Consider the following 16,077-nt stretch of genomic DNA (forward strand, 5'->3'; position numbering starts at 1 on the left):
GACCTGTGTCATGGTCTCTGACGCCGAATCCCTTCTCCTCTTTGCTTCCTGCTATGAACAAGTTGGGGTTATCACCCCTGTCCTTCCTGCTGGTTTGGGATGGCTCAGAAATTACCCCTTTCTTTCAAAAATACTAGGCTCATGCCCGTTCTTGCTTTCCCTTCCTCCAGATATAAAGCCATGACAGCAAACAGCCCCTTTCTCCCAAGGTTCCTGATTTGAGGTGGCAAAACAAGGCAATGGCATAGTCTCCTGTCCTATGTCCTTGGCATGCAGGTCAGTTGTCCTAATACCATCCCTAATGTTTTTGGCTCTATCAAGGTGGGGAGGTGGGGAAGAGAACACTAGTGGAATACTCTGTGCACAAATAGGGAAGTGGACTCAAAAACACAATGTTCCTCTTCCCCCAGCCTCCACCCAGCTCTGGCTGCGGAAGGCCGCACTCCGCTTGTACCGCGCCTCATGCACAGTCCAGACTTATATAGCAGCCGGAAACCCCAAGGGCAGGATGATTCCGAGACGCACCAAATCTATATGTTGATATGTTGTACCAAATTTATTTCTCCAGCCTAAATTTCCCTCTCTGGCACTTAGAGCTAAGTGTCAACTTAACATCTTTACCTGGGTATCTAACATGCATCTTAAATGTACTATAAATGTAATAGATGACTAAATAGTGATCCTCAGTGAACCAGCCCCACTCCATGCTCCTTTGCAATATGAGTTTGCTGTTCCTCCCTTTTGAGAGGTATTGCTTTCTCTCCAACTGCTGCTTGAATCTGGGTTTGCCAGTGACTTGTTTTGCCCAATAGAACAAAGAACATGTGCTGTGTACATTCCAGCACCTAGGCCTTAAAGGGTCTTGTAGTTTCCACTCCTTTACTCTCTTAAAATTCTGGTGCTTGTAAGAAGCCTGGGCGAGCATCCTTGCTATGAGACCATGAAACCACATGGATCTGTCCCAGCATCCAAGCCTCCAGTCAGACACAGCTGGAGCAGCACACAAGCAAGACCAGAGACCAGCCGCTCAGCCAGCCCCCAGAACTGTGAGAAACTAACAAACCATTGCTGTCTTAGGTCACTAGGTTTTGAGGTGATTTGTTACTCAGCAATAGATACTAAAACAGATTGTTTCTTGGAAGTGGGATGCTGCCCTGACTAAAACCTGAAACAAGTGGCATTGATCTTGGGACTCAGCAGCAGACAGCCTAGAAGGGCAGCAAGGAGACTGTTACAGAGTCTGGATGAGCAGGGAGAAAACTGCTCTCAGAGACGGGAGAAAGACCACCCATGTTATATGGCGGTAGAATCATTCACAAAACTGTCACCTGTGGTATCTTGGGAGCTAGAAAATATACCTAATAAATTTGTTGGAGGTAGCTAAAGAGACTTCCAGGCAGAATGTTAAAAGTAGTAACAGGCTCTTCTTAGCTGTGATTGGTAAGGTATTGCAGGAAACAGGAACTAAAAAAGGAACTTTTCAGTTTGCAAGCAGAATTTGACAGAAAAATAATAGAGACCAGAACAGTCTCCAGCAAGAAAAACTTTCACCTTTGGTAATTTAGGAGAATGAGCTGATGGCAGGGACCACCTGGCCAGTGAAACGATTCAGGCTTTTGAAAAGTACAGAGATAAATTGTACCCCATAAGGATGGGCAATTACAGTGTGTCCATTTTTAACATTAAAATTAAAACATACCAAAAATGCACGGGAGAACAAAGCCCACAATGACAAAGGAATTGGCTGTTACTCAGCTGCACTGGTATCGTACAGAGAGATAAGAAAAGGCACTTAGCAAACAACTGAAACTAAGTGTGAGGGCCAGGAGCTTCTTTGGTAGCAAAGAGATCGCCTGCAATAGAAGAGCCATAAAAGATAGAGAGAACTCAGAAATTGATAGCAACCAGGAGCTTCAAAAACTAACACCCCACTGAGGCTGAGGCAGGTGGCTAGAACCCTCAGCCAAGGTAGATCTGCCCCGTCAAGATCAAGGCCCTGGCTGAGAAAACCTGCGCTGGGATTCCAACACACAGAATGGGGACATCTGGTACCTTGGATGGTGGAGATCCCTGAAGATTTTGGTTCCCAGATTCCTCTGACCCCACATACCTTGCTAAGAGGGCCCACCCCTCTCTATTAAGAGCTAGCACCACCTGCTGCCCAGGAAAGGCAACACAGAGATCTCTCCCTGAAACATAACAGGAGTGCCCCTCCAGATCAGCCCCATCTCCTCTTCTGGCTACCAGAATAACTGGGCATAAGTCACCACATAATTCAGGGCCAAGAATGTGCTGGGCCTTACAAGGAAGAAAGGAACTAAACCAAGATGTACCAGCAAGAGCAGGGGAGGTTCCCATGGACCTAGAATTTTTTGTTTGTTTGTTTTTTGATATGGAGTCTTGCTCTGTCCCCCAGCCTGGAGCGCAGTGGCACGATCTCGGCTCACTGCAACCTCCGCCTCCTGGGTTCAAGCGATTCTCCTGCCCCAGCCTCCCGAGTAGCTGGGATTACAGGCACCTGCCACCACGCCCGGCTAATTTTTGTATTTTTAGTAGAGACGGGGTTTCACCATGTTGGCCAGGCTGGTCTCGAACTCCTGACCTCGAGTGATCCACCCGCCTCTGCCTCCCAAAGTGTTAGGATTCCAGGCGTGAGCCACTGTGCCCAGCCGGACCTAGAGTTTTGAGAATATCAGAATAGAAACCTGGATAAGAAAGTTTATTAATTTAGGGGCACTTTCTTGGGATACAAGATTTACACTCCAGCAAGGAGTGTAATAGTTCAGATATATGAATATTATTGTGCTCCTACAAGCCTTGAAAAAGTAATGACCCACGCAGCACAGTTGAAATGCTTGAATTTCGATGCTTCCTCCACATCAGCAGTGGAGGAAGAAATTTAAAAGTTTAGGAAAGTAGATGTGTTGGACTGTATTATTTGAGGTCTAAAGACTCACCGTGGGATTATGTTCCATGGAAGACACACATCCCTTACCACGGCATTGGTGACAGGGGCACCAGCATCAATAAACAAAATGGGAATGAGACAGACAGTGGGGCCTCCGCTCCGTAGGCCAGGGATGAAGGTAGGAGAGGTCATAACAAAGCTGGGATTATTGATAGCAATGGAAATAACCGACCCCCTCCCCAATGCCAAGCAATAAAGGGCAGGTGGCAACAATAGAAGCCAGGAGGTCACAGTTCTCTCAATGCCCAGCAAAGTCAAAGAGCCAGTCAAGAGCAGGTGTGGTTCATGCCTATAATCCCGGTGCAAGGTGAGAGGATCACCTGAGGCCAGGAATTTGTGACCAACCTGGGCAACATAGTAAGACCTGTCTCGACAAAAAAGAAAATTTAAAAATTGGCCAGGCATGGCCGGGCGCAGTGGCTCATGCCTGTAATCCCAGCACTTTGGGAGGCCAAGGCGGGCGGATCACGAGGTCAGGAGATCGAGACCATCCTGGCTAACATGGTGAAACCCTGTCTCTACTAAAAATACAAAAAAAAAAAAATTAGCCGGGCATGGTGGCGGGCGCCTGTAGTCCCAGCTACTTGGGAGGCTGAGGCAGGAGAATGGCGTGAACCCAGGAGGCAAAGCTTGCAGTGAGCTGAGATCGCGCCACTGCACTCCAGCCTGGGCGACACAGCAAGACTCCAACTCAAAAAAAAAAAAAATTAGCCAGGCATAGTTGCATGTGCCTGTAGTTCCAGCTACTTGGGAGGCTGAGATGGGAGGATCCCTTGAGCCCAGGGGTTGGAGGCTGCAGTGAGCCTCCTAGGCTGGTGCCATTGCACTCCATCCTTGTGACAGAGTGAGACCTTGTCTCAATCAATCAATCAATAAAAAAAGCCAGTCAAGAGGAAATTAAGTTGATTAATAGAACATGATATCCCTAGGGATAAAATTAACAGACAGCCAACAAGGGCAAATCAAACAAATGCAAGAATAGGCTGAGCACAGTTGCCCCCGTAAAAAGTCTTGAAGTAGAGAAATTGGAAGCCTTGTGCAGTGTTGGTGAGAATGTAAAATGGGGCAGCTGCTGTGGAAGACAGTCTCAGTGTTCCCAAAAAATTAAAAATGGAATTACCATATGATCCAGCAATCCCACTTCAAAAGTATGGAAAGCAGGGTCTTGAGATATTTGCACACCCATATTCACAGCAGCATTATTCACAACAGCCAAGAGGAAGCAACTCAAGTGTCCATTGATGGATGAAAGAATAAATAAAATGGGAAATGTACATTATTCAGCCTTAAAAAGGAAGGAAGTCCTGTCACATACAACATGGATGAGACTTGAGGATATTATGCTTACTGAAACACGCCAGTCACAAAAAGACAAAAATACTGTATGATTTTATTTATATGAGGTATCTAAAGTAGTCAGATTCATTGGAACATAAAGTAGAATGGTGGTTGCCAGGAGCCAGGGGCAGGGAGAAATTTGGAGTTGTTGTTTAATGGGTATGGGGGGTCAGTGTTGCAAGATGAGCAGCTCTAGAGCTCAGCTGCACAATACTGTGAATATACTTAAAACTATGGAACTGCACACTTACAAATTGTTAAGATGATCAATGTTGTTTTTTGTGTGTGGTTTTTTTCTTTTTTGGGGACAGGGTCTTGCTCTGTTGCCCAGGCTGGAGTGCAGTGGCACCATCTTGGCTCGCTACAGCCTTGACCTCCTGGGTTCAAGCGATCCTCCCACCTCAGCCTCCCAAGTAGCTGGGACTACAAACGCACACCACCACACTCAGCTGAAATGTTGTATTTTTATCACTATTTATTTTTATTTTATTTTATTTTTTTTTTTTTTGAGACGGAGTCTCGCTCTGTGGCCCAGGCTGGAGTGCAGTGGCGCGATCTTGGCTCACTGCAAGCTCTGCCTCCCGGGTTCATGCCATTCTCCTGCCTCAACCTCCCAAGTAGCTGGGACTACAGGCGCCCGCCACCACGCCCGGCTAATTTTTTTGTATTTTTTTAGTAGAGACAAGGTTTCACTATGTTAGCCAGGATGGTCTTGATCTCTTGACCTCGTGATCCACCCGCCTCGGCCTCCCAAAGTGCTGGGATTACAGACGTGAGCCACCTCGCCCGGGCTTTATCACTATTTAAAATAAAATATATGTTTTAAGAACATTAAAAAGAAAAAGTCATGATTCCTTCTCATTTCCTAGACCTGAAACATTTTTCAGACCTGAAATCTATTGAATGGGAAAATGTGGCAGAGTCCCCAAGAGGAAGGTCCCTGCAACATCACAGCAAGTGTGCACTGTAATAATTCCACCAGTCCTGGGTGACTGTCACCTGGGAGAGGAGGAATATCCAGACATGTTGAAGACTACTAGACACAGGGCCTGAAATGACACTGGTATTCAAAGACCTGAAATGTCATTATGGCCCCCGTTACAATGATGGTCAGGTAAAATGGGGATTCTGGCTGATGTCCAGCTTCAAGTGGGTCCACCAGGGCCATGGCCTCACCTGGTGGTCATTGCCCCCGTCCCTGAATGTATAACTGGGATTGGTATATTCAGCAGTTGGGGAAGCCCTGAGGTGGGGCCCCTGCTTTATGATGTAAGAGCTATCATGTGGGGAAGGTCAGTGGAAGCCTCTGAAATTGTGTCCGTCTCCCCTTCACCCAGCCAAGATAGCAAATACAAAATAATATCTCATTCCAGAGGGAAAATAGAGATCATTGCCACCCTTAAGTACCTCAAGGATGCAAGGATCGTGGTCTGTATCATACCTCTGTTTAATTCACCAGCCTGGCCCTTGCAGAAAACACATGGATCCTGGAAAATAACCATAGACGATTCCCAGCTCAGCTCAAGCCCCGAGTGACCATGCTGGGTGTGGTGTCATTGCTAGAATATATAAATTATGGCTTCAAGTACATGACATTCGGCCATTGATTTGGCAAATGCATTCTTTTCTATCTCGATCAAGAAAGAGAATCAGAAACAGCATTCACATGGACTGGATGACAATATTCATTTAGATTCCCTTGGCCCCCAGGGTTGTTGTTAACTCTCCCAATCTATGTCATGATACATTCAGAAAAGATCTAGATCATCTGCACTTCCCACAGAATATCACGATGCTCCATTCATCAATGACATTAGGCTAATTTGAGAGAATAGCAAGAGGTGGCTGGCACCTGAAAGCCTCAGGAAGACACTTGCACTCTAGGAAATGAGACATAAACTCTCTGAAGATTCCAGGGCTTGCCCCTTCCATAAAGTTTTTTGGAATCCAGTGGTCAAGGGTGTACTAGGACATTGCCTCTGAAACAAAAGACAAAATGCTGCATCTTGCATGCACAAAGAAGGAACTAAAATGCCCGGAGGGTTCTGGAAGCAAACATATTCCATGCCTGGGAATAGTGCCTGTATTCTAGAGGGTGCAGCTTTGTGTGGGCCTGGGGCAGGGATGTGGAGACTGATCAACAAAAGGAGCTAGAACTGCTCTTGGACAATAAGGCAGGAATATGTGTGAAACTCAGGTGAGCCACTTGGGCACCTTTTGATACTCTTCATGCCCAATGGTGACCTGAATGGCAAGTGCAGCCCAGCCTGTGAAGGGTGACGTGATCAGGGACTCAGAGCCTCTCAGGAATCAGGGTTGTGCTACACCACCTGGTAGGCTATCGAGACCAGCAGAAATGACAGTGGTGTCATCTCTAGCAGAGAGGAAGAGTGGAATTTAGAATGGATAATGGAGGAGGGAAATGATGTTACCTATTGCAAGACCAACTGCAGCAACAGCCTGTGGTTATCCCACTGACCTCCCTTATCTAAGTCCCTTCAAGAAAAGAGCCCACTGAAACCCCGGAAGAGCTACCCCTCAACGTGTGTGGAAAAGTAGATCCACATGGTACAAAAAGAAGACTGTGGTAGCCATAAAGGTGCCCCACTTGGATTTGTCTTCAAGAAAGAACTTGCTGCTCAGCTGCAAGGAGGACAGTTAGCTGTCAGCCTCCAGCTGTTAGTGCTGAGGGATCTGTCTCAGTTTTCCAGCCAAGGCACACTCCTCTCAGCAGGCCCCGGCCAGTGACCGAGCAGAGTGGAGGGGTTCTTAGGACCTGGACATTTCTGCCCTATGCGAACCCCTCTAATGAGACATCTTTACTCTGGAGTTCCCCAACATGTTGCCCAAGATTCTATCTGCATTTCAGTCTTAGGCTCTCCTTGCTGAACCCTGCTTCCTGTCCCCTCTCATAGGCACTCCCTCTTAGGCCTCTTACATTCCTCATTCAGTATCTGCTTCCCAGAGGAGGCAGCTGACAAACCTTTCTTCCTCTTGCCTTCCCCATCCCCAACATCTAATCCATCAGTAAGTCTTTTTGGTTCTACCTTAAAGCATAGCTGGAATATGACCATTTCTCCAGCTCTCCTCTGCCAGCTCCTTCCCTACATAGTCTGGTGATGTCTCTTTGCCTCCCCTCATCCCCATTCAGCAGCTGGAGTGTCTTCTTGTATGTGTGTGGGTGTTTTTGTTTTTGGTGTGTGTGTGTGTGTGTGTGTGTGTGTGTGACAGAGTTTCGCTCTTGTCCAGGCTGGAGGGCAATGGCGTAATCTCGGCTCACCACAACCTCCGCCTCCCGAGTTCAAGCGATTCTCCTGCCTCAGCCTCCCAAGTAGCTGAGATTACAGGTATATGCGCCACCATGCCCGGCTAATTTTGTATATTTTTTTTAGTAGAGATGAGGTTTCTCCATGTTGTTCAGGCTGGTCTTGAACTCCCGACCTCAGGTGATCTGCCCGCCTCGGCCTCCCAAAGTGCTGGGATTACAGGTGTGAGCCACCGCACCCAGCCTGGAGTGTCTTCTTAAAGCAGTTCATGTCACTTGCCTACTTAAAACCACCTTAACTTCATGTCATTCTTAAAAATTCAAATATTTTCTCTGGCAAATAAAGCCCTTCTCTGCCAAGCACAGTGGCTCATGCCTGTAATCCTAGCACTTTGGGAGGTTGAGGCAGGCAGATAGCTTGAGCCCAGGAATTTGAGACCAGCCTGCGCAACATGGCAAAACCTCATCTCTACTAAAAATACAAATAAATAGCCAGGTGCGGTGATGTGCACCTATAGTCCCAGCTACTCGGGAGGCTGAGGTGGGAGGACCACTTGAGCCTGGGAGGTCAAGGATGCAGTGAATCAAGATTGTCCCATTGCACTCCAGCCTGGGCGACAGAGTGAGAGCTTGTCTCAAAAAAGAAAAAGAGAAAAAAAAAAAAAAAAAGTTCCTTCTTCTTCTGACTCATGCATATCTCCAACCTTATCCCCAGGCCAGACACAGAGATCTCTTTTCTGTTCTGTACACATGCCAAGCTCTTTCCCACCTCAGGACTTTTGCCCTTGCTAGTCCTTCTGCCTAAAATACCCTTGTTCTCTTTTTTAACTTCTTTATCCAAACATCAGTTCTTATGAGCCTTCTCTGGCCACTCTGTCTTGAGAGGCACCCCTTCCAACAGAATTGTTACCTTATCATTCTGCTTCCATCACAACAATGACCACAGTCTAATTATTCTCCTCAGTTGCCTCTTTATTTTCTCTCTCCCTGAGTAGAATAGAAGCCCCCACAGGGCAAGGCCCTGACTTATCTCCCCAACACCTAAATTCAATCTTTATTTGTGTAATGAATGATTGAAGAAAGCCTTACCTAACACATGTACATCTCCACCACATTATCCCCACCATTTAGTTCCATTGTAATAAAAGTAATACCTTTTGATGGTCCTTTAGTTTTAGATAGCATGTTCTTGTTTGCTATCAATAGCTCTCTCACACACACACTATTTAATTTTTGATCTTCATAATTAACCCTGTGAAGAAAATAGGACAAGTATGACCCCCAAATTAAGGATTAGAAAAATTGAAGCCGGCCAGGCACAGTGGCTCACGCCTGTAATCCCAGCACTTTGGAAGGCCGAGGCGGGTGGATCACTTGAGGTCAGGAGTTTGAGACCAGCCTGGCCAACATGGTGAAACTCCGTCTCTACTAAAAATACAAAAAAAATTAGCCGGGCCTGGTGGCAGGCACCCATAACCCCAGCTACTCGGGAGGCTTAGGCAGGAGAATCACTTGAACCCGAGAGGCGGAGATAGCACTGAGCTGAGATCGTGCCATTGCACTCCAGCCTGGGTGACAGAGCGAGAATCTGTCTTAAAAAAAAAAAAAAGATGAAATCGAGAGAAGTAACCAAACTAGAAAGTGTCAAAAAGTGTCAAAATCAAAATCTAAAAGCAGGCTTTGGGAAATGCAGTGATGTCTGACCCCAACTGCCTAGATTCAGGCCAGACTTCACAGGGTAAGGAACAGTCCTCTACCAGGCCACTCTTACTTCAGATACCAGTAGCCAGTTCAGGAGTTGGTTCCACTATCCCCGCAGGTTTGATAATTTGCTACAATGACTCACAGAACTCAGGAAAGCACTATACTTATGATAAATTAAACTTTTATTGCAGCAAACCAGCCAAGAGAAGAGATACAGAGGGCAAAGTCTGGGAAGAGCCACACGGGAAGCTTTGGGCACCTTCTCCTGTGGAGTTTCAGACATCACTGCCCCTCCCAGCTACAAGGTGTGGCAGTGCTTGCGAGTGCTGCCACCAGGAAAGCTTGCCCGAGTCTTTGGTGTCCAGAGCCCTTGCTGGAGCTTGACTACATGCTGCCTGCATGACTGACCTTTGCTCTCCAGTCCCTATGGGGGCTGGAACTGATATGGCATGTTTCAGAGCCCCCATTATAAATCACATCATTTGAGCATCTGGTGGCCAAACTCCTCAGGCAAACAATGACATTCCTATTGGGCAGGACATTCTAGGGGCCTAGAGATCATCTCCCAGTAGCCCAGGGCCAAAGCCAGACCTCTCTTTGGGTAAAATCAATTCTTCACTACACAGGGGAGTTTTACTTTTTGTTTTTTTTAATTCGAGATCGAGTGCTATAACACACTGTTCTGTTTAATCTTTGCTCTCTTCTTTGACCTGTTTCTTCTCTTCCCAAGTTGGCTTCAGGTCACATGTTGCTCTGGAGAACCGAGAAGGGTGAGCAGACACCAGTCATGACCCCAAACAGCAAGAGGACAGAAGTAAGTGAAGTCCTTATGATCAAGCAAGAAATATGCTGTTTACAAAGGAAATTATTATAAATTATCTTTTTTTACATAACATTAAAATGAAATCTAGTAAATGTATCTGTTAGTAAGGAAAAGACCAAAGCAATGCTGGGCAGTGACGTCAAAGTAACATAATACTGTAATCTACTTGACATTCTCTGATAAAATACCACAACACTGCAACCTATAATTTCCTACAGATTAATATGCCAAGAAGGTGCCAGTTACTTATTGAAATGTAAAATTCAGATGATTTCACTGGTGTGTGGAGGGAGCTTATGCACATGGGTATATAAACGTGTGGCTGCTTTCTCTCTTATTTTACAAAAGTCCATTGTGGTTTTTTTGTTTGCTTGTTTGTTTGTTTGAGATGGAGTCTCACTCTGTCGCCCAGGCTAGAGTGCAGTGGTGCCATCTCAGCTCACTGCAACCTCTGCCTCTCAGGCTAAAATGATTATCCTGCCTCAGCCTCCCAAGTAGCTGAGACTACAGGCACCCACCACCACACCCAGCTAATTTGTGTGTTTTTAGTAGAGACAGGGTTTCGCCATGTTGTTCAGACTGGCCTCGAACTCCTGGCCTCAGATGATCCACCTACCTTGGCCTCCCAAAGTGCTGAGATTACAGGTGTGAGCCACCGCACCCAGCCTGCTGATGTTATTATTTCAACAGAAAAATTATTTTAGAAGTGGCATGCATTTTACTAGGATGCAAAACATGATTGGGGAAACAGGCTCAAGAATTCCAAACCTAGGCAGATTGAGGTCAGGGAAGGTACGTCTCACCTCTTTAGTCTTGAAGTAGTCTAGAAGTAATCTCCTCCTGGTCTCTTCTGTTTATTATTTGTCTTCTTTAAGCCTCAGTTTCTTTTTTTTTTTTTTTTTTGAGACAAGAGTCTTACTCTATTGCCCAGGCCAGAGTGCAATGGCATGATCTCGGCTCACTGCAACCTCCACGTCCCAGGTTGAAGCAATTTTCCTGCCTCAGCCTCCTGCGTAGCTGGGATTACAGGCACCTGCCATCATGCCCAGCTAATTTTTGTATTTTTACTAGAGACGGGGTTTCACCATGTTGGCCAGGCTGGTCTCGAACTTCTGACTTCAGGTGATCCACCCATCTCAGCCTCCCAAAGTGCTGAGATTACAGACATGAGACATGGCACCTGGATCTTTTTTTTTTTTTTTTTTTTTTTTTGAGACAAGGTCTCACTCTCGCCCAGGCTGGAGTGCAGTGGTGTGATCTCAGCTCACTGCAATCTCTGCCTCCTGGGCTCAAGGAATTCTCATGCCTCAGCCTCATCAGTAGCTGGGATTACATGCGTGTGCCACCACACCTGACTAACTTTCATATTTTTGGTAGAGACGGGGTTTCACCGTGTTGGCCAGGATGATCTTGAACTCCTGACCTCAAGTGATCCTCCCGCCTTGGCCTCCCAAAATGCTGGGATTACAGGTGTGAGCCACCGTGCCCGGCCCTCAGTTTCTTTATATCATTCTCTCTGAGCCTCGTTTATGTTATCTGTAACATGGTGATAAAATGTGCCTTGCCCCAGAAGGTTTGCTAGGGGGTTCAAATTGGATGATTTTCGCTAAGGTCTCTGTGACAGCTATAAAATACTATACAAATGTAAAGAAATCTTGTATGAATTCCCTGAAGGTGATGAACTTTCAGAGGTAGTTTCAGTAAAGCACACAGGCTGAGAGTTATGGGAGGCTAACATTGGCAGTCACATCCCAGGAAAGAATAGAACATTTTGGTATCTATTATCTTGGGTTGGATTATACGTTGCCTTAGGAACTCCATTGTGACAAGGCCTTGCAAAAAGGTAAAATGAAACATAGGCCCTTTCACATACATTGGCTCAATAAATCTTTCCAACACTGTGCCAAGTGGGAATTATGATGCCCATTGGACTGATGGGGAACTGAAGCTTGGAGATGTCAAAACATACCCAAGATTATGCAACTGGCAGATGGCTGCATCAAAACAAATTTCCCCAACTTCAGCAGAAAAGCTAAGAGCATGCTTACATGAAAAGGAAGAGCTGGCCGGGCGCGTGGCTCACGCCTGTAATCCCAACACTTTGGGAGGCCGAGACGGGTGGATCACCTGAAGTCAGGAGCTTGAGACCAGCCTGACCAACATGGAGAAACCCCATCTCTACTAAAAATACAAAAAAAAGAAAAAAGATTATCTGGGCATGGTGGTGCATGCCTGTAACTTGGGAGACTGAGGCAGGAGAATCATTTGAACCCAGGAGGCAGTGGTTGCAGTGGGCCGAGATCACACCGTTGCAGTCCAGCCTGGGCAACAAGAATGAAACTCCGTCTCAAAAAAAAAAGAAAAGAAAAGGAAGAGCTAGTCGGGGGTGACCTTAAACAAATGGCCCATTTCTCATTCCTCCCTGACACAACTTTCTACTCAAGCCAGCAAACCTTTTCTTTCACAAATACTTCTTTTCTTTTTTTTTTTTTTTTTTTTTTTTTGAGACAGAGTCTCACTCTGTCACCCAGGCTGGAGTGCAGTGGCACAATCTCAGTTCACTGTAACCTCCACCTCCCGGGTTCCAGCAATTCTCCTGCCTCAGCCTCCCAAGTAGCTGGGTTTACAGGTGCATGCCACCGTGCCTGGCTAATTTTTGTATTTTTAGTAGGGACAGGGTTTCACCATGTTGGCCAGGCTGGTCTCGAACTCCTGACCTTGTGATCCACCTGCCTTGGCCTCCCAACATGCTGGGATTACAGGCATAAGCCACCGCGCCCGGCCAATACTTCATATTTCTTACTATGGCTGGGGTGCCCAGAGCAACAACTATGACAACAGGTGGATTTAGGATACAACGGGGTGACGTCTGTGCACGGGCAGGAAGGCATTTTTACTGGAGCGGAGTATGATCAATGTTCACAGCTGTGGCAGCCTGCTCCCCTGAAAGATCTTTAATTGGAGAAGAAGTGGCTATGGCCAGCTTCACTCTGACCCTGTTAGAAATGCCCAGTTCTTAAGTCACATCCCAATTCTACACATAGACTCAAGGATTTGCAGAAACACCCACTACTCTCCCACCTCCCTCCTCATAAATATATTCATCCTATGGCCTAGGCGAGTCAAGAGTAGTCCGTCAGATACAAAGACACTAGTGGTTCCTATTTATGTATAAATCTTTTTCACCACCTAGAATTCTTCCTTCATTATTTTGTGTCTCTTCCCTTATTTAAAATCTAATTTTAAAAAATCTAACTCAAATATCAAAAATTAGAAACAGCCCTAATGTACATCAATTTGGAGACCAATTTGGCTGGACTCACACCTGTAATCCTGGCACTTTGGGAGGCTAAGACAGGTGGATCGCTTGAGCCCAGGAGTTTGAAACCAGCCTGAGCAACAGGGTGAAACTCCAACTCTACAAAAAAATACAAAAATTAGCTGGGTGTGGTGGCGCACACCTGTAGTCTCAGCTAATCAGGAGGCTGAGGTGGGAGGATAGTTTGACCTCAGGAGGCAGAGGTTGCAGTGAGCCAAGGTCACGCCACTGCACTCCAACCTGAGAAACACAGCGAGACCCTGTCTCAAAAAAAAGGAGACTAGTTTAAATAAATAATGAGAGCACACATTCAAACAATGGACTATTAAAAGAACAAAGTAGGCAGGACATGGTGGCTCACACCTGTAATCCCAATGCTCTGGGAGGCCAATGCAGGAGGATCACTTGAGGCCAGGGTTTGAGACCAGCCTGGGCAACATAGGGAGATCCCATCTCTATAAAAAATTTAAAAATTCGCTGGGCATGGTGGCACACTCCTGTAGTTCTAGCTACTTGGAGGTAGGGGCAGGAGGATCCCGTGAGCCTAGGAGTCTGGGGTTACAGTGAGCTATGACTGCACCACTGCAATCCACCCTGAGCGATAGACCAAGGCCCTATCTCTTTAAAAACAAACCAAAAATAGATATAGCAAGACTGCCAAAATATAATGTTAAGTGAATTAGTAAAGGGAAGAGAAAGATGTATAGTATGTTCCAATTTTTATAAAAGAGAAATATTAAATATAGGCTTACAGTGGCACAAAAAGCTCTAGAATACACAAGAACTGTTAAGAATGGCTGACTCTGGTTAAGGAGACACTTTTCATTGCATGCCTTTAGTGCTGTTTGAATTTTACCATGGCATATATTACTAATTCAATTCAAACGAAACAAAACATGTTCTTCTACCAAAAACTTTACTTGTCCACCCTACCTCCTAAGTATCTCCCAAATCTGATTACCACCCCTTTCCCACTGCCTCTGCCCCAGCCCAACTACAGGAGTGGACTATGCTTTGCTCCTGAATTCCATAATCTCAAGGGGCATGTTTTCCTTTAAAACATAATTGTTTTTTAAAAAAACACCTGGTTATCCAGACTATTTAGTTAAATTGAAAACTATCAAAAGGCATATTACCAGTCACACCTGCCTACAAGCTGTATCCTGCATTACAGAGCTGTTTGAAGGTCAATTTTGAGTTGTTTGCCCTGAGTGCCAACATTGCTACTCATGGTTTTGCCTCTACAGGTTCAGGCCATCGACCCCTCTCTCTCCAATGACTGCAACAGTCTTCTAATTAGTGTCACTAACTCCACTGTTTCTTATGCCCACACTGCAATCAGAGTGATCTAAAATTTAAAATCTGGCTTGGCACGGTGGCTCACGCCTGTAATCCGAACACTTTAGGAAGCCAAGGCGGGCATATCACCTGAGGTCAGGAGTTTGAGACCAGCCTGGCCAACATGATGAAACCCTGTCTGTACTAAAAATACGGAAAAAAAAAAAGAGAGAAAAAATTAGCCAGGCATGGTGGTAGGCGCCTGTAATCCCAGCTACACGGGAGGCTGAAGCAGGAGAATTGCTTGAACCTGGGAGGCAGAGGTTGCAGCGAACCCAGATCATGCCATAGCACTCCAGCCTGGGCAACAAGAGCAAGACTCCGTATCAAAAAAAAAAAAAAATTAAAATTTTAAATCTGATATTTATAGTCCCTACTGCCCTTGAGTTAGAGTCCACCTTCTTTAACACGGTTTACAGGGCCTCTGTGATCCTAGCCGCTTCTTTCTTTGGCCTTGTCCTTCCTCTCCATTCCCCTTATAGACACCTCAGGGCTGCCCCATGCTCCAAACTCCAGCCACACTGCATATTGGTGAACTTTATGCGCTGAATCAGCATTGCTGTCTCTGGTCTCTAACACTCATACCTGCTGTTTGCTCTTTAGGGATCCCCCCTACTCCACAGCTTGATGGCAGAGCAGTGACCAGAATATATGCTCAGGGAGGCCAAAGAGATGAAGCTGCAGCTGCCTCTTTTTTTTTTTTTTTTTTGAGACAGTCTCATTCTATTGCCCAGGCTGGAGTGCAGTGGTGTGATCTCGGCTCACTGTAACCTCCATCTCCCAGATTCAAGCAATTCTCGTGCCTCAGCCTCCCAGGTAGCTGGAACTATACAGGTGCACCATCACACTTGGCTAATTATTTTTTGTATTTTTTTGTAGAGATGGGGTTTCGCCATGTTGGTCAGGCTGGTCTCCAACTCATGGCCTCAGGTCATCCACGCACCTCCGCCTCCCAAAGTCCTGGGATTACAGGCATGAGCCACCGCGCCCAGCCAGGCTTGCTTCTCTGAGCCATACCTTTCTGTTGGAACAAGCATCCTTTCCATTAAAAGCAATAAATCTCCTCTTATTTAAGTGGCAGATGGTTTAGATTGTTACTTTTGCTTTCAGCAATCCTCTAGAAAAAGAAGGAACTTTAAGATTGAGAACCAACTTCTAGCAGCTATGCAGAAGTTCTGAGAGGTGACTCGTGTTTTTTACATCAAGACCTCCACAAAGGCCCCTTCTGTCATTGAGTCAAAGTTCTAGTGACCTAGGTTCATCCTCAAATGTGTAATGGCTTTCCAAGCCTACTTGAAAACCTGTGAATCACTTGGACGCCA

At 45.9% G+C, this 16,077-nt stretch overlaps 1 long non-coding RNA gene across 1 annotated transcript; it reads left to right on the forward strand.

Annotated features, from left to right (window-relative positions):
• Positions 1-284: 284 nt before the first annotated feature.
• Positions 285-15,835, forward strand: LOC134734286 (uncharacterized). Its single transcript, XR_010117562.1, has 3 exons — positions 285-1,046; positions 10,006-10,089; positions 15,635-15,835. It is a non-coding gene; the product is annotated as an uncharacterized lncRNA (long non-coding RNA).
• Positions 15,836-16,077: the final 242 nt, after the last annotated feature.

This window comes from Symphalangus syndactylus, chromosome 12 (assembly GCF_028878055.3).
Source record: "Symphalangus syndactylus isolate Jambi chromosome 12, NHGRI_mSymSyn1-v2.1_pri, whole genome shotgun sequence".
NCBI lineage: Eukaryota > Metazoa > Chordata > Mammalia > Primates > Hylobatidae > Symphalangus > Symphalangus syndactylus.